Raw genomic sequence first — 18,580 nt, 5'->3', positions numbered from 1 at the left:
TGGGCCTAATGGGCCCTGTGATATCCAATGACAATTGGGCCTATCTCTGTGGGACAATGTACAACTAACACAAGCTATGCTTACTGATATGTTTCTGATATTGCCTGAAACGCACTATATTGCAAGGCTTGCCATTAGAACAGCCACCATGAAATATCATTGACATTCAATGCTAGCTGAAGCAGTCTTCCTGCTTGACGATACCATTTGTGTACGTGCTGTTCTCAGTTCTATCATAAGATGCATCACGCGATATTAGACAGGTAGGACATATTAGGTAACCTCCTTGTCTGTGCTTCAATTTACTATATATGGTGCGTTATCAAGAATTGACTGTAGCACCTTTGGCAATAATGAAGAAATGATCATACGTCAATGTCAAGGACCAATGAAATGTTTGATTCTGTTTGTGGTTTGATATTATAAAAGACCGTGTATTACTTCCTTATTCAGACTGTTCGAGCTACATTTATGCTGCTCAGTCTCCATGTACATGTATATGTTGTTTCTAAATAAACCTTTTTGTCTACCAGGAAGAGCTGGCTAATGGTTGTTTGTATCCTGAGATGGGTATCTAAGATCGTGCTTCTACAATTCTTCTTGTAGGGGTTGTAGCCTGAGAAATAAAGACTCAGAATTGTTTTTTCTCAAGCCTCATCCCATCATTTGCTTAGCTAGACTGGAGCTTGTACGAAGAGTGCATGGCTGGCAAGTTTTTTTAAATCAGCTATGTGAAATTTTTGTTTTCAGCGCTTGTATGTATGACAACCCAGTGCCTAATTGTTGAAAATGGCATTATTAAGAACTGTTGATTTTCCCTGTATATGCCCCCTGCTTCCATGTTCATGTTAGTTTTTAATGCAAATCACTTTAATCTCATACCAAAGGATGAATGGAGGGATTATTATAAATTATCAAATTCAGGTTGAACCATTTATTGGAAGAAAATGGTGGTGATTATTTTTTTAAATAAAAACATAAAGTCAGTGAGAAGAATGTAAAGCGCCACAGCAGTAAAATGGCAAAAAAGATTGAAGTTTGCAGGATTTAGAGGTTGAGTGGTAAGCAAGGATTAATACTCATAGAAAATTAAAAATGGGCAAGCTGACGTTTTTCGGTTTCCAAATTGTTCATTGCAGAAGCAAAAAGGGGTCTGCTTATCATGAATAAAAATGAAGCATGTGTTCTTAAAATGTAAATATTCCCCATGCATTTAGTACACAATCTTGCAGTACCGAGCCCCTGTGTTACCAGCGACTCTGTGCTTTGGGTTGTACCCCCAAGACATATAGTTGACAGTGCCTGATAGTGTAGCTTGACTCTATTTGGTTTAGATGGACCACACAATTAGGTACTCCTGTTAGCATGGGTAACTGATACCCACCTGCCAAGGTTTTTACAGTCTAATGACACTGTTGCTGGCAGGTTATTCACATCGAAAGGTGCAGGCCAATTTACCTGAACTGGTCTGTTGGGATTGGCTCCTGAATCTCCTTGGTACATCTGTGTAGTAGGCCACAATGATTACCTGCCTTTGTGAAGCTTGTACATGTAAGTAAATTGGTACATGTTAAATGAGATAGCTTTGATACCCATGTTAGCAACTCTAATGAAATGTCACTGCAAACAATTGGAGCTCAAATGGAAAATAAGCCAGGACAATACAGACAGGAGCATGTTCAAATATGCCCTGAGAAGCTTCCAACAAATGATACAAACCACCAAATGTGCTGGTCTGACGGACTGCACCAATGTCACCACCAACAGAAGCAAAGAAATCTTTACCATTGTGAAGGATTTCAACTCACCAGAGGCCACGACAAACCCAATCATTTCCTCACAGTTCCTCTGCAGCAATCTTGCTCAATTCTTCAGCAACACAATCACAACCATTTACAGGATTTTAAACTGACAACTGGACCTGACAGACCACTCCAGATGCCTCCTGATCTTATACAAAGAACCATTGCTAACCATATGGCCCAGCATCATGCCAAAAGAAACTTCTGCCACCATGTAGTCCATCCCTGCCCCCATCACACCAACTCCAGAGGACTGCAACCCATCAGCGCCATGCTCACACCCATTCTGTATGCCTCCATCTCTTCTGTGACTATCACAGATGCTTGGAAACAGCCACCTGTCCTCCAATTGCTAAAGAAACCCTTCACTGACCCTTCAAGGATAGTCAACTGCAGGCCGATCTTCCTGCTATCATTCTTGGACAAGGTATTAAAGAAAATCAGCAACAGACACTACACCGAATATCTCATTGTCTATGAACTCCTCAAGACCTTAAAGTCTAATTTCAAACCCACCACAGCACAGAAATTGACCTCTTCCTTACCAAACATTATATCCACATGGCTCTGGGCAGAGGATATACATTAACCCTCATCCAGTTGAACCTCTCTGCAGTGTTTGACACAGTCTCCCAACACATTCTCATACAACACAACATCAGAATCTAAGAATATGTACTGTAATTAACCTGCTTTTTCCTGACTGGAAGGACCCAGTCAGTCATCATCATCGTAAATCTTTATTTGGTTTTGATAAATAATAAAATCATAGTATGTAAACACAAACATATTGGAGTAGCAATGTCAGTGTTATCCCATGAACATTAAATAAGGGAAACACATATTTAAAAAAGCGCCATGCTACTCACAAAACATAACTAAAATTCTGATAAAAAAAAAAACAATTGTGGGTTATGTGCATTGTGAAGGACAGTGTGAGAAAACAGGGCTGATTGCAGAGGCCCCATAACTTTTTGCCCCCATTTTCCTCTTTTTGCTGGTGTTTTCCTGACTTTGATGGTGCCCTGGGTACTGCTAACCAGTCCCAGGGCCTGTGCTCTGTGTAAAATGGATATGCAAATTAGGCTAATTATAATTGGCTAAGTTAACCTACCTATAAGTCCCTAGTATATGGTAGGGCATGTAGGTTTAGGGACCACAGCATAGGTGGTGCACACCTAGGTGCACTGCTGAGGTGCCCAGTGTCATTTTAAAAGCAAGCCTGCCTTGCTGGCTGCTTTTAAATTAAAGTTATATGCAAATTCGACTTTGGAATTAAAGGTACTTCCAAAGTCTTAAACTACCTTATTTTTACATATAAGTCACCCCTAAGGTGTGCCCTATGTGCCCCTAGGGCTGGGTGCCATGTAACTATAAGCAGGGACTTTATAAAAATAGATTTATAAGCCCTGGTGAGGTAAAAACAGCCAAATTCGTTTTTCCCTCATTGAAGTAAATGGCCTTCATAGGCTAGAATGGGCCGACTTTATTTTAAATTTTAAAGTCTCCTTAAATGTTACATACCAAGAATTTGGTATCAAATTAATTGTTGTAATAAATCCCACAACTTCCAGTTGTTGGATTCAATATAACTTGTTCAGGTAAAAAGTTTAGACTTTACCTAAAAAGTTGCCAATTTCAGCTCTGCATTGTTTTTGCTGCTGTGCTCTGATTGGCCAGCCTGCAGCAGCTTCTGCGAGGCTGCCTTGATGAGGTGTGAAGTGGCCTGGCTTCACACAAAGGAATGTGCTTGGGGGAGAGAATCTCCCCTCAGCAGATGGTGAGGCAGGAAGGGGGAGGGCTGCCAAACTGGTCTTCAAAGGCAGAGAAGGACATTTGCAGCACCCAGCAACACCCCCACATCCTGCAACCCCAGACAATTAGGTGCCCCCTTGATTAGATTAGGAGAGGGCAGGAGAGGGGTGTGTTTATGATTTTTAGCCACACCAGTGGGTGGGCTCAGCCAGATGTAACCTCCAAAAATCAGATTCATCCATGTTGGATTTTTAGAGACTGTTGCCTTCTGGGATGGATTTTTGCCACACTTCCCAGGAAGTGGTCATCACAGGGGGACGACCCTGTCCCTGATTGGAGAACCAGGGCCCCCCTGCTTTTCACCCAGGAGCAAGGATAAAACTGGCAGACCTGCACCCACACCTCAGATCCCCTCCAGAAATCAACAAGAAAGGAACTAAAGAAGAAGAAGGACTGCCCTGCTGGACCCCTGGCCTGCACCTGGACCCTGCACTCAGAAGGACTGCACCAGCTGCACACTTGGGCTTCACCACAAGAAGGACTTTGCCTGGCTTCAACTGGTTCAAGGAGGGACTCCCTGTTTGCTACAGGTGAAAAATTGCTAAAACCAGAGTCCCCTGCACCAACTCCTGAAGAAAGCGACCAGCTGACCACTGTCCAGTGGCCAAAAAGGTATTTGCGCCAGGTGCATTCTGGGAGTTGAAGTCCGCACCCCCCAAGGACCATCACAGAACTTCTGGACCCTTGGGGTGAGCTGTGGACCCCAAAAGAACTTTAAAAGAACATCTGGGTGAAGCCCCAGAAGTTTGGAAAAGATTTGAGAATTTTTGGAAAAAAGCTCCAGAGAGGGACCGACCCGCCGCGGAAATTCTAGCCGGCTTGCCTCAACCGCGACCCGGCCTGACTTCGTGGTTCATCCCGGTAAAGAAAAACATCCAAAAAAGAGACTAAGTCCGAACGTAAAAAGTTGACCGGGACCTCCCAGCCATCGTATCCGAGAAGGGCTCCATGGACGTCGGATCAAGATCCAGGTTTACCCCGGTCGAAGGATTTTCATCTCGAAAAAACGACTAAGTCTGAAGGTAAAAGTCTCCACCGAGGAAACCCACATCGCCTATCCGGACAAGGGCTCCAGGAGGTCGGATTCAACTGGCAGGTTCGTCCCGGTGAAGAAAAACTTCAAAATAAAGACTAAGTCAGAAGGTAACTTTTTAACCGAGGCCTCCCGTGACCTGTAGCCGAGCAGGGCTCCATCGCGGTCGGCCTGAAAGTTTGACTTTGCCCCGGTCGAGGTGCAACCAGATGACGCGATTGGCGCTTTTTGTTTCTAAGCGCTAGAAAAGTAATAATTCTTTAAAAATTCATATCTCCGGTTCCCCTGAACCGATTTTAATCGTTTTTGTGTCATTTTAAAGATAAAAATATAAACTATTTTTATAAATTGGTTTTGGATTTTTAAACTGTTTCCTGTGTTTTATTTAATTACTGTTTTGTGATATTTGAATGCTTTACACTTTGTCTCCTAAGTTAAGCCTTGACGCTCGATGCCAAGCTACCAAGGGTTGAGCTGGGATTAATTTGCTGAGACCTAACTGTACCTAGGTGGAGGTTAGTGGCTTGTTGCTAGGTGTAGGTACCTACCTGCCCTACCAATAACCCATTTTCCAACATAATTGGAAGCAGCAACGGGATCCTGTACTTGTGTTCAATATCACGTTACAGTTTTAGGTAAAACAAATTAAAAATCCTTTAAATTGTCCTAGTGCAAAAATTGTTTTTAATTTTTAATTTGGATTAATTTCAATTATTGAATTTTTGTAATTTTTCTAAATTCTTGTTTCCAATTTTTCTAAAAAGTTTTTGTTGACACAAAACTAGGGAACCATGGAGCTTGATCTGGCTAGCCTACCCACACTGACAGTAGTCCAGCTTAGGGGGTTGTGTATTGAAAGAGGGTTGCCTGCAACCACTGATCTCAGGAAGCAAATCCTGATCACATCCCTGACAGCATGGGCTGAGGCCCAAGAGGTAGAGACAGAAGAAGCTCCAGAGGAGGGAGAAAGAAGGGAGGATGCAAGCTCTAACCACTCAGGGGAGGGAAGGCATCTGAGCCTAAGTGAGGATGAGGAAGAACGGTCCTCAGTAAATACAGTCACTAGGGGCAGACCCAAAGCTAGTGGTGGGAAGGGGGTCCTTTCAGGAGGAGAGAACCCATCCATCAGAGAAAGAGAGCTGGAGGCCCAGCTAGCATACATAGCTTTGGAAGCAGAGAAGCTGGCCCTAGAAAAGAAAAAGTGGGCATACAAAGAGAAAAGAGATGGAGGCAGCGATAAAGAAGCTGAGGTGTCCATGGGTGGGGGAGTTTGCCCCAGATTACCCAAGGGGGTAGTTCCTGCTTATGTAGAGGGGGATGACATAGATAAGTGGCTGGGGGCCTTTGAGAGGGCACTCCAAATGAGAAGGGTTAGGCCTCAATACTGGGGTTCCCTTTTGTGGGAGTTGGTCCCCAACTCAGGGAGGGATAGGCTTCTGACCTTAAGGGTGGAGGAGGCAGATTCATACCCTAGTATGAAGAGGTGCTTAGCCAAGAAGTTTGGTCTGACCCCAGAGCAATATAGAATGAAGTTCAGGGACACCCAGAAGGTCAGTACCCAGTCTTGGGTTGACTTTGTGGACATTTCACTAAAGGCACTAGAGGGCTGGATTATTGGTAACAAAGTAGATACTTATGAGGGGTTATACAATCTGATCATGAGAGAGCACATCTTGACCAATTGTACCCAAGAAAGGTTACGCCAGCATCTAGTGGACTCTAAGCAGACCAACCCTAGAGAGCTAGGGGAGGCAGCTGATGAGTGGTTGAGAACCAGGGTGGTTGTCAAGTCCCAGGGGGGAGACTCCAAGAAGGGGGGGACAGGTCCCCAAAAACCTAAGGAGGGAGGTGGTAAGCCCACCACAGAGACTCCCTCTGTACCCCAGAACCCTAAGAAGGAGGAGAGTAAATCCCACTCTGACCAGCAGAGACAGTTAGACCCAGGGTTAAAAAAGCTCTTGGACAGTAGGGCTTGCTTTGACTGTCAGCAGACAGGTCACTTCAGAGGAGATGCAGCCTGTCCAAAGAAGGTGGTTAGCACTGGGCTGTCCAGTGTAGTCATAGAGGAGGATTCCTCAGATGATGAAGTCCTCCTAGCATTGAGCTGGGAGACAGGACCAGATGGTAAGCTGGTGATCCCTGAGGGTGGAAGTAGGCACTTCCACCCCATTCAGGTGAATGGGATCCCTACCACTGGCCTGAGAGACACCTGTGCCAGTCACACTATAGTGAGTGACCGGTTAGTGACCCCATACATGTATGTCCCAGGAAAGACAAAGAAAGTCAGGATAGCCACAGGGGAGGTCACCTCCAAACCTGTAGCCATAGTGCCCCTAGAGAGGGAGGGTATCCTTGACTGGATTAGGGTGGTAGTCAGTGCTGACCTTCCCCTAGATTGTATCCTGGGCAATGACCTCCCAGAGGTGAGTCTGGTCACAGATGGGGTGGTCGCCCAGGGCCCCCCCCAACCCAAAGTCCTGGGGAGTCAGTCCCTACAGTTAGGAGACAGGGGTCCCCAAGAAAAGGAAAGAAGAAAAGGAAGGGTAGGCCACTCTTAAAGAGAGTTCCAGGGAGCCAAGGGCCTTCTGCCCCAGTAAGGGGGGAGCCCAGAGTTGGCACTGGTGAGGCCTCCCCTGACCCCAAGGAAGTCCTGAGTAGTCAGGCAGCTGTCCAGATGCAGGGTGTTGCCCCTGCACTGACAGAAGGGAGAGTGGAAGGAGGGTGTCTGCCACAGGAAGTGGTAGCCCCCCACTCTAGACAGCAAGAGGGGTGCCAGGACCCCAAAATGCCCCCTAAAGCAGCTCAGCCACCTGTCAATGGAGAGCTTAGGGTGTGGTTCTGGGTACTGACAGCTGTCAGTAGCCTCTGCTGGGTGCTAGCCTTCCTGGCAGCACTGTACTTGGTCTGGGAGGCAGACCCCAGGGCCAATAGCAAAGTAGGCCAACTGACCCTATTGGTCATGGTGGGGTTGCTCAAGTGTTAGGTGACCTCTTTGGGTAAGCTAGGTGTTGCCCTAGCAAAGTTTGGAGTAGGGGAGGTGGGCACCTCACTACACAAGTTGGCAGAGAGAAAGGAGGAAGACCCCCCTAGAGGAAAGTTTCAGTTTGAGTTGGGTCCTTTTACTGTTGGGATGGCTTCACTACCCATAGGGAGTGACCCTGACAGGAGGATATAAGGCAGAGTAGGCCCTGCAAAGGGACAGCCAGTTTTCTTCACTGTCTTCCTCGCCTAACAAGCCAGGAAGACTCTCCCAGGGTTGGGCTGAGTCTCCTGGGCGTGTGGGCTGGGGGGGGGTTGTGTGGGAAAACAGAGCTGATTGCAGAGGCCCCATAACTTTTTGCCCCCATTTTCCTCTTTTTGCTGGTGTTTTCCTGACTTTGATGGTGCCCTGGGTACTGCTAACCAGTCCCAGGGCCTGTGCTCTGTGTAAAATGGATATGCAAATTAGGCTAATTATAATTGGCTAAGTTAACCTACCTATAAGTCCCTAGTATATGGTAGGGCATGTAGGTTTAGGGACCATAGCATAGGTGGTGCACACCTAGGTGCGCTGCTGAGGTGCCCAGTGTCATTTTAAAAGCAAGCCTGCCTTGCTGGCTGCTTTTAAATTAAAGTTATATGCAAATTCTACTTTGGAATTAAAGGTACTTCCAAAGTCTTAAACTACCTTATTTTTACATATAAGTCACCCCTAAGGTGTGCCCTATGTGCCCCTAGGGCTGGGTGCCATGTAACTATAAGCAGGGACTTTATAAAAATAGATTTTTAAGCCCTGGTGAGGTAAAAACAGCCAAATTCGTTTTTCCCTCATTGAAGTAAATGGCCTTCATAGGCTAGAATGGGCAGACTTTATTTTAAATTTTAAAGTCTCCTTAAATGTTACATACCAAGAATTTGGTATCAAATTAATTGTTGTAATAAATCCCACAACTTCCAGTTGTGGGATTTAATATAACTTGTTCAGGTAAAAAGTTTAGACTTTACCTAAAAAGTTGCCAATTTCAGCTCTGCATTGTTTTTTATTGGCCAGCCTGCAGCAGCTTCTGCGAGGCTGCCTTGATGAGGTGTGAAGTGGCCTGGCTTCACACAAAGGAATGTGCTTGGGGGAGAGAATCTCCCCTCAGCAGATGGTGAGGCAGGAAAGGGGAGGGCTGCCAAACTGGTCTTCAAAGGCAGAGAAGGACATTTGCAGCACCCAGCAACACCCCCACATCCTGCAACCCCAGACAATTAGGTGCCCCCTTGATTAGATTAGGAGAGGGCAGGAGAGGGGTGTGTTTATGATTTTTAGCCACACCAGTGGGTGGGCTCAGCCAGATGTAACCTCCAAAAATCAGATTCATCCATGTTGGATTTTTAGAGACTGTTGCCTTCTGGGATGGATTTTTGCCACACTTCCCAGGAAGTAGTCATCACAGGGGGACGACCCTGTCCCTGATTGGAGAACCAGGGCCCCCCTGCTTTTCACCCAGGAGCAAGGATAAAACTGGCAGACCTGCACCCACACCTCAGATCCCCTCCAGAAATCAACAAGAAAGGAACTAAAGAAGAAGAAGGACTGCCCTGCTGGACCCCTGGCCTGCACCTGGACCCTACACTCAGAAGGACTGCACCAGCTGCACACTTGGGCTTCACCACAAGAAGGACTTTGCCTGGCTTCAACTGGTTCAAGGAGGGACTCCCTGTTTGCTACAGGTGAAAAATTGCTAAAACCAGAGTCCCCTGCACCAACTCCTGAAGAAAGCGACCAGCTGACCACTGTCCAGTGGCCAAAAAGGAGTTTGTGCCAGGTGCATTCTGGGAGTTGAAGTCCGCACCCCCCAAGGACCATCACAGAACTTCTGGACCCTTGGGGTGAGCTGTGGACCCCAAAAGAACTTTAAAAGAACATCTGGGTGAAGCCCCAGAAGTTTGGAAAAGATTTGAGAATTTTTGGAAAAAAGCTCCAGAGAGGGACAGACCCGCCGCGGAAATTCTAGCCGGCTTGCCTCAACCGCGACCCGGCCTGACTTCGTGGTTCGTCCCGGTAAAGAAAAACATCCAAAAAAGAGACTAAGTCCGAACGTAAAAAGTTGACCGGGACCTCCCAGCCATCGTATCCGAGAAGGGCTCCATGGACGTCGGATCAAGATCCAGGTTTACCCCGGTCGAAGGATTTTCATCTCGAAAAAATGACTAAGTCTGAAGGTAAAAGTCTCCACCGAGGAAACCCACATCGCGTATCCGGACAAGGGCTCCAGGAGGTCGGATTCAACTGGCAGGTTCGTCCCGGTGAAGAAAAACTTCAAAATAAAGACTAAGTCAGAAGGTAACTTTTTAACCGAGGCCTCCCGCGACCTGTAGCCGAGCAGGGCTCCATCGCGGTCGGCCTGAAAGTTTGACTTTGCCCCGGTCGAGGTGCAACCAGATGACCCGATTGGCGCTTTTTGTTTCTAAGCGCTAGAAAAGTAATAATTCTTTAAAAATTCATATATCCGGTTCCCCTGAACCGATTTTAATCGTTTTTGTGTCATTTTAAAGATAAAAATATAAACTATTTTTATAAATTGGTTTTGGATTTTTAAACTGTTTCCTGTGTTTTATTTAATTACTGTTTTGTGATATTTGAATGCTTTACACTTTGTCTCCTAAGTTAAGCCTTGACGCTCGATGCCAAGCTACCAAGGGTTGAGCTGGGATTAATTTACTGAGACCTAACTGTACCTAGGTGGAGGTTAGTGGCTTGTTGCTAGGTGTAGGTACCTACCTGCCCTACCAATAACCCATTTTCCAACAGACAGCAAATAGTTTACAGAAATTCATTGACCCAGTCATTCAGTCTGGCACCATACACCTTGGATGCCAACAAACCCATCTGTTGAGTTTCACAAAGCTCCTCCCTAGGCCTGACCATCTCTAATGCATATATGATCCCTCTAGCAAGCATTATCCTCTCACACAATATCAACTTTTGTCCTACTCTAATGACACACAACCCATTCTCTCCCTGTAGACAAGGATCCCACTGCCCGGATCAAGTTCAATGCTTGCATGACTGAAATTGCCCACCACATGAAGATGAACAGTCTAAAGCTTAACACTGACAAGATGGAAGTCCCTTTCACTGCGGGACTCCACCTGGTGAGCCTCAGAACTTGGACCAACAATTGCTAAGACCACCCATGCCAACAACTTCGAGATTGTCATTGACAGCAAACTCTACATGACTGCCATCACTGTCTCATGCTTCCATACCCTTAACATGCTGAGGAAGAGTTTCAAATGCTCCCAAGCAGCCCGTCGATAATTGTCATGTAACCCTGGTCACAACCAATCGGATCTCTGAGAACACCCTCTATGCTAGGATCAACAAAGAATTCACCAGAAGACTGTAGACCATTTAGAACTGAGCAGCTAGAATCACTCTCAACGTCCATGCTGCACTCACATGGTACCACACCTGAAGGAGCTCTGCTGGATCCCCATATGAAAACAAGCAAAATTGAAACTCCTCACCCATACCTTTAAGGTACTACTTAATACTAGCCCAACGATATCTACTTTCGCAAACTTTCCAGACGCCTCCGCTCATCTGGACTCCTATTTGCCCACATCCCAAGTGTATGGAAAATCAGATCCAGAAGTTGAACATTATTCTAAATTGTTCCTAATACATGGAATGACCTTCCACTACACATAAGAGCTTCCTCCTCATTTCTTGCATTCCACAAGAAGCTGAAGACCGAACACTCCTCAGTGAAGTTGAGGTGAACAGATTATACCCCTTTCTCTCAGTTACACAAAGTCTCACACATGCTAAGACAGACAAAACGATGCAGAAGTTTCAATCTATTTATTGAAGTAATTGCATTAGATTATAAAAAGTATGAGCTGTAATTATTAGGCGATCAAACACAATACAGTGATGATTGTGACCTTTGGAGTAAAAAATATAAACAGTACTACCATCCTGATTGTTAGAAATAGGCTCTCTGGTTGGCAGTCAGCTTGCACTCTGTCCAAATAGGGACCCTCACTCTAGTCAGGGGAGTGGAGATACACACTTAGTTAACCCCTGCTCACCAACTTGGTCGCTTGGCACAAGCAGTCAGGCTTATCTCAAAGGCAATGTGTAAAGTATTTGTACCAACACACAGTAATACAGTTAAAACACTACAAAATGGACACCACACCAGTTTATAAAAACAGGCAATATTTATCTAAATCAAACAAGACCAAAATGACAAAAGTTCAACATACACAAGTCAAGATAGGAATTTTCAATAGAATAGGGGTCTTACTCCATAGAAAGCAATGGAAACATTGATTTTACACAGAGTACCTGGTTTGCATCAAAAATAAAGCTGCAAGGGCGAGCGTGCATCGAAAAAGTCAGCCATGTGTCAATTCCTTACTCGTAAGTGAGGCTGTGCATCATTTCTCCTCCGGTCGAGTCAGTGATACGTCATTTTTCTATCCTGCAAGAGAGCAATGAGTAGATTTCCGGACAGGCACTTCGGATTCGTGCTGGCATGCATTGATTCTAGCTGCCCAGCAATGACACACGAGAAATCCGGTTGCATGGTGTCGGAAAACCACGCTGTGTGGAGTTTGCATTGTTATCAGCAGCCACAAGCGGGTGTTGCATCGTTTCTTCAGCCACAATGCCTCAATCTCCCAGCCCCGATGCAGGTGGAAAATCTATTTAGGCGCATTCTTTTTCAGTGGTGTTGCAGGTGGTGCATCAAAATTTTCCCAGCACGGTGTTCTCTGCATGGATTTCAGTCCTTGTTCTCCCAAGTTCACCTCTCAAGGGCCCAGAGACTGGATAGGGTACCACTTGGCAGAGCAGGAGTATCAGCAGAGAGTCCAGTTGCTGACAAAGGAAGTCTTTGATGGTCCTGAGACTTCAAAACAGGAGGAATGCTCAATCTAAGCCCTTGGAGATTTTTCACCAGTAGGAATATACCACAAAGTCCAGTCTTTGCTTTGTCCTCTTGAAGGAAGAAACAGCAACTGCAGGCCAACCCTATATTCTTATCTGCTCTCATAGGGAAACTGCACTTAAGAGATATTTAAAGCAGCCCTCATGTTAAAGCTTGAGAGAGAGGCCTTGCAACAGTGAAAAGCAAATTTGGCAGTATTTCACTGTTAGCACATGTAAAATACATCAGTGCATGTACCACCTTTAACATACATTACACCCTGCCCATGGGGCTGCCTAGGGCCCACCTAAGGGGTGCCTTACATGTATAAAAAGGGGAGGTTTGTGTCTGGCAAGTGGGTACTCTTCCCAGGTCAAATTGGCAGTGCAAGACTGCACACACTGACACTGCAGTGGCAGGTCTGAGACATGTTTACAGGGCTACTCATGTGGATGGCACAACCACTGTTGCAGGCCCACTAGTAGCATTTGATTTACAGGCTCTGGACACCTCTAGTGCACTTCACCAGGGAGTTACTAGTAAAACAAATGGGCCAATCATGGAAAAGCCAATTACACATGCATTTTACACAGGGAGCACTTGCACTTGAGCACTGGTCAGCAGTGGTAATGTGCCCAGAGTACCAAAAACAGCAAAAATAGAGTCCAACACACAGACAAAACATGGGAAGCAGAGGTAAAAAAGACGCAGGGCTACGCAAAGGATGCCAGGTCTAACACTGATCAAATTATAAAATCTAGTAGTTCCTACCTACGACCTAATGTCTAAACCTGACAGCATAATAGTGTTAGCCCTTCTTTCAAATCCCAGTCTACAGGAGGAGCCCAACCCCATTTCTGAAAGACAGGTAAGGGTCTGCTTGTAGTGTGCAGGCAATCCTTCCAGTTAGCTCGAAAGACAAGGCAAGGATCAGCAAAGCTGTCAGTGAAATAGTGTGCACCCTCAGACAGCAAAGGCTTGAATGCCGCCTACCGTCCATACGCCTATGTGGTGTTAATATAACAAAACAGGTTGTGTTCTAAGAACCGGCCCGACATAATAATATTTCTATGGTTGAGGTTTGACTCTGAAATTCATGGAGCAACATTACTAGGTAAACCATTGTATACAAAACATGACAGCCTTGAGCAGGGCACTGAGTGAAACGTGTGCAAAGGATTGATAAATGTAAAACATGAACAGCTATGCTTTCTTAGAATGGTAGCTGATAATATATAAAACAACACGCTGAAAAGTGAGCAGTGCTAAATCATAATAAAACAAATAAAATGTGTTTGCATGTTAAAGTGTATAGTTAAAATAAAGCTGCTGAATCTTGGTGCTAAAGGGAACCCATTACACCATCACCATTATTGGTACAGTTGTGCAGGGTCTGAGACCTAATTTGAACTACACTAATGCTAACTACCAAAAAGCAGGCTAATGTATACATAAAAGAAATAAAAATGTCCATGTTGAAAAGCAGACCAGTCTTAATAATGAGGCAAATTTAAACACAGGCCAATTTAAGACTTTTAACAATTTCCAAATGCCAGATTAACAATAAACATGATCCCAAAGTAGGTCTCCGAGCCCATCATTGGAAATAGAATCCAGTATAGACCCCACTTCAGCAGATGATAAAATCCCAAGCTCATTAGTCAAAACTTGGAAGGAGCACACATGATCCATTGTCTCAGTCAAGATTCCAGCTGAGTGGATAATGTTCTATGTTGTACCAGATGTTGAAGCACTAGGAAGCACTAAATCCACGAAGAGTGGCTCATAAAAGGTATTTTGCAACAATGGCAATCTTAATGGATAAGTCCAGCAATGCACCCTTATTGAGAACTTCAGCAGATTTACATCCTTAGAAGGACCATGTTGTAAGGCAAGATGCACTACCAGTGCATTTTAGAAAATACACCAGAAACAGTGGAAGACAGGCTGCACACAATTAATAAATGGTTGAAACGACAGTGACCAATTCCTGCCTAGTTCTTCTGAGAGTGATACTCCAAAGTACTGCAACATGCATTCACAACACAGTTATGCTGGTGGGAGCCCCATCATTTCTCTAAGATGGGGCAGCCATTGCGAATCAAAGAAAGCAACAGCAAGACTCCACCAATTAATGCCAGTATTATTGGGAATCCTCCAGAAACACTCAAAAAAAGTGGGTGGATGGCTGAAGGTATAACTCTGAACACAGTCTGGAAAGTACTGACAAAAATAGGACCTGAAGCCTTAAAAAATTATACAATTTCAGTGGTGGGTGTTAGAGGCATTAAGGATGTGACTGACAAATTCACTGAAATGTTTTGGGAAGCTGATATTTAAAAGGGACTGTATCTTTGTGGACTACCATGCCACTTGCAGGTCATAGGTTTCACAGGCTGATGTGAAAGCTACATGCTTTTGAAACATAATAGCTTTCTGTCTGTTCAGCTTGACAAATTTCAATTATATGGAGCAAAATGAGGCCACAATTCTGCTACTTTTAGCTCATGCGTGGGGGGGCAGATGTACATTCCAACAACAAGTCACAATTTGAGAGACTAAAATCATGTAAGCGAAACCTGGTCTCATCCCACATCCAACTTGATCACTCAGCATCAAAGAACTCCTATTTGAAAGTAACTGAATCACTGGGCAAATCAAAGGATGGGAAAAGTCTTCAGATAGCAAGCTAATAACGCAATGGACGTGTTCCATGTACCATGCAAGGCCATCTGTTTAGAAATCATAGAATGGATTACAGATATTTCACATTCGCTACTGCAAAGAAAGACCTCTTTATTGCTGTTCAGGCATTTGTAATCAGAGGGCAGCTCCCACACATCATGAATGTAACTGTTTCCTAACTGCTCAAATCTGCCTACAGAAAAATGTTTCAAACATGAAGTGAATTGGAATGTTGATATAAACAGACTGACAATGGTATTTCAGCCACAGTAAAAAGCACTTTTTCTAACTTTTCAGTATTAAGCATGATGGAACTAGCTTATTTCTTAGATATCATCTGTTGTTTTTTGTCAGGTTAAATGTGGCAAATAAATCTTTCGAGTCATGAGCTTCTAGGGCGCTGTCCATTTTTTAGGACTTTTAATATCCAACTCAACTGCATTAATGGACCTAGGTTGACCATGGTGTAAAAGTGACTTGCCTTTCTGCATGATTACTATAGCAGAGAACGTATACTTGTTAATATGTGAATGAGGTTGGACAATCTGTTCATATTATAATCGACATCAGCTAGAGATTGTCAAACTTTTTCCTTATCTATTTGCCTTAAACGTGCAGCAGCTGACATTTGTGAAAGTTTCCATAGTTCATTATATATTGCACTTAAGAAATGTTTTGATTGTGGGGTTCTGGGACGTAGTGAGAAGCCTTTTAAGTCTTCATCTTCAGAAAGGAGACTAAGGTGTCCTTTTACAGTTGTTAGTGTGGATGATTGTAAACATTGTTGACAAAGTTTACTCACGCTATGTGTGGTGACAATACCAGAGTGCTGTGTGATGACGTAACAAGGGTCAGGACTACTCTCTCTAAAACACCATGTAGAGTTCCCAAAACAAACATGACAACCACATGTGTCCACTAGCCACAATATTCACCCGCTGGGACCTGAAAGTGATCAATTAAAGATACATCTCTGAACCCAGCCATTGAGACATTCTTCAGTGACATTTAGAATCGCTCACCAATTATCAAATTTTGTGAAAAAGGGCATACTGTGAGCATTTCTTTCTTTTATTTCTTCTAACCATCGGCAAGTTGTTTGTGGTATGCTGTCATTAAAAAATGTTAACTGCACTAGAATAAGGCAAGCAATAAATAAAGCTTCCAGGTCTCGTATTTGCCAATCTTACATTCCCCTCTCACTCTTCAAATCAATTGATTTCTTCCAATATTCATAACCTTCTATGGCCAACTGGGAATCAAAGGAATCTAAATAAAGTAATTTGGTGTTAGTTAGCAAACTTTCCCTTGCTTTTGAAGGAGGCAATTTGAAAAAGTAAGACTCAGCGTGTTAGAAATGGGGTCTCTGGTTGGCAGGCAGTTTGCACTCTGTCCAAGCAGAGACCCTCACTCTACTTAGGGTAATAGAGATACACACTTAAGATAACCCCTGCTCACCCCTTTGGTAGTTTGGCACAAGCAGTCAGGCTAATGTCAAGGCAATGTGTAAAGTATTTGTACCCAAACACACAGTAATACCGTGAAAACACTACAAAACAGAGACCACATCAGTTTTTCGAAAAATAGCCAATAATTATCTAAATCAAAAAAAAAAATGTCAAAAATCCAATAAGTTCGGAATTTTTCAAATGAAGAGTCTTACTCTATAGAAAACAATGGTTTGTGTCAAAACTAAAGCTGCACCACTCCTGTACGTGGATTTCAACCTTGGTTCCACTAGCTTCACCTTTCAAGGGCCCAGGGACTGGGTAGTGTACCACTTGGTAGGATAGGAGTCTCAGCAGAGAGTCCAGGTGCTGGCAGAGGAAGTCTTTGATGGCCATGCGACTTCAAAACAGGAGGCAAGCTCAGTCCAAGCCCTTGGAGACACTACCCAAGCAGGAATATACCACAATGCCCAGTCTTCATCCTCTTTCAGGCAGAAATAGGAATTGTAGGTCAACCCAGCAAAGCACAGTCACAGGCAAAGGTGAAGTACTCCTCCTTCAGCTCTTCAGCTCTTCTGCTTGGTAGAGTTTCTTCTTGGCTCCAGAAGTAATCTAAAAATCTTGGGTTTGGGGTCCATTACTTGTACCCCTTTATCCCTTTCTGCCTTTGAAGACAGCAAACTTTAAAAGAAAATGTCTGTTGTTCACAAGATCCTGCGTTGCCCAGGCCTGGCTCCAGACTCACACCAGGGGGTTGCAGTCTGCATTGTGTGAGGGCAGGCACAGCTCATTCAGGTGCAAGGGACCACTCCTCCCTCCACTCTAGTTCAGATGGCTCATCAGGATGTGGAGGCTACAGTACTTCTCCCTTTGTGTCACTGTCTAGACGGGATTAACATACATCGCAACTGTCAGTCTGACCCAGACAGGGAATACACTAGCATGCAGAGTCACAGAACGATTTAAGCAAGGAAATGGCCATTTTCTAAAAGTGCCATTTTCAAACTGACAATTTCAAAACTGATTTAAACAAAAGATGTATTTTTAAATTGTGAGTTCAGAGACACCAATCTCTAAATTCCCATCTGCTCTCAAAGGGAAAGTGCACTTAAAAGATACTTAAATCAGCCCTCATGTCAAACCTTGCAAGAGATAGGCCATTATAACAGTGAAAACCCGAATTTGGCAGGACATGTAAAACACATCAGTACATGTCCCCACCTTGAACAAACACTACCCTGCCCATGGGGCTACCTAGGGACGACCTTAGGGGTGTCTTACATGTATAAAAATGGAATATTTGGGCCTGGCAAGTGCGTACACTTGTCAGGTTAAATTGGGAGTGCAATACTGAACACACTGACACTGCAGTTGCAGGTCTGAGACATGTTTACAGGACTACTCATGTGGGTGGTACAACCAGTACTGCAGGACCAATAGAAGTGTTTGATTTACAGGCTTGGGACACCTCTAGTGCACTTTACTAGGGACTTACTAGTAAAACAAATGTGCCAATCGTGGAAAAGCGAAATACACATGCATTTCACACAGGGAGCACTTGCACTTTACCACTGGTCAGCATTGGTGAAGTGCCTAGAGTACAGAAAACGCTCTAAAACAGAGTCCAGCACACAGTGAAAACATGGGAAGCAGTGGCAAAAAAGACAGGGGAGACCATGCCAAGGATGCCATGTCTAACACTGATCAAATCATAAAATCTAGTGGTTCCTACCTACAACCTAATGTCTAAACCTGAGAGCATAGTAGTGTTAGCCCTTCTGCCTATCCCAGTCTATTGGAAAAACCCCAAACCTGAGAGACGGGTGAGGGTCTGCTTGTAGTGTGCAGGCAATCACCCAGTTAACTCGAAAGACAAGGCCAGGATCAGCGAAG

The sequence above is a fragment of the Pleurodeles waltl genome, chromosome 5, assembly GCF_031143425.1.
Source record: "Pleurodeles waltl isolate 20211129_DDA chromosome 5, aPleWal1.hap1.20221129, whole genome shotgun sequence".
NCBI classification, from domain to species: domain Eukaryota; kingdom Metazoa; phylum Chordata; class Amphibia; order Caudata; family Salamandridae; genus Pleurodeles; species Pleurodeles waltl.
Note: the sequence above shows the minus strand (reverse complement) of the source record.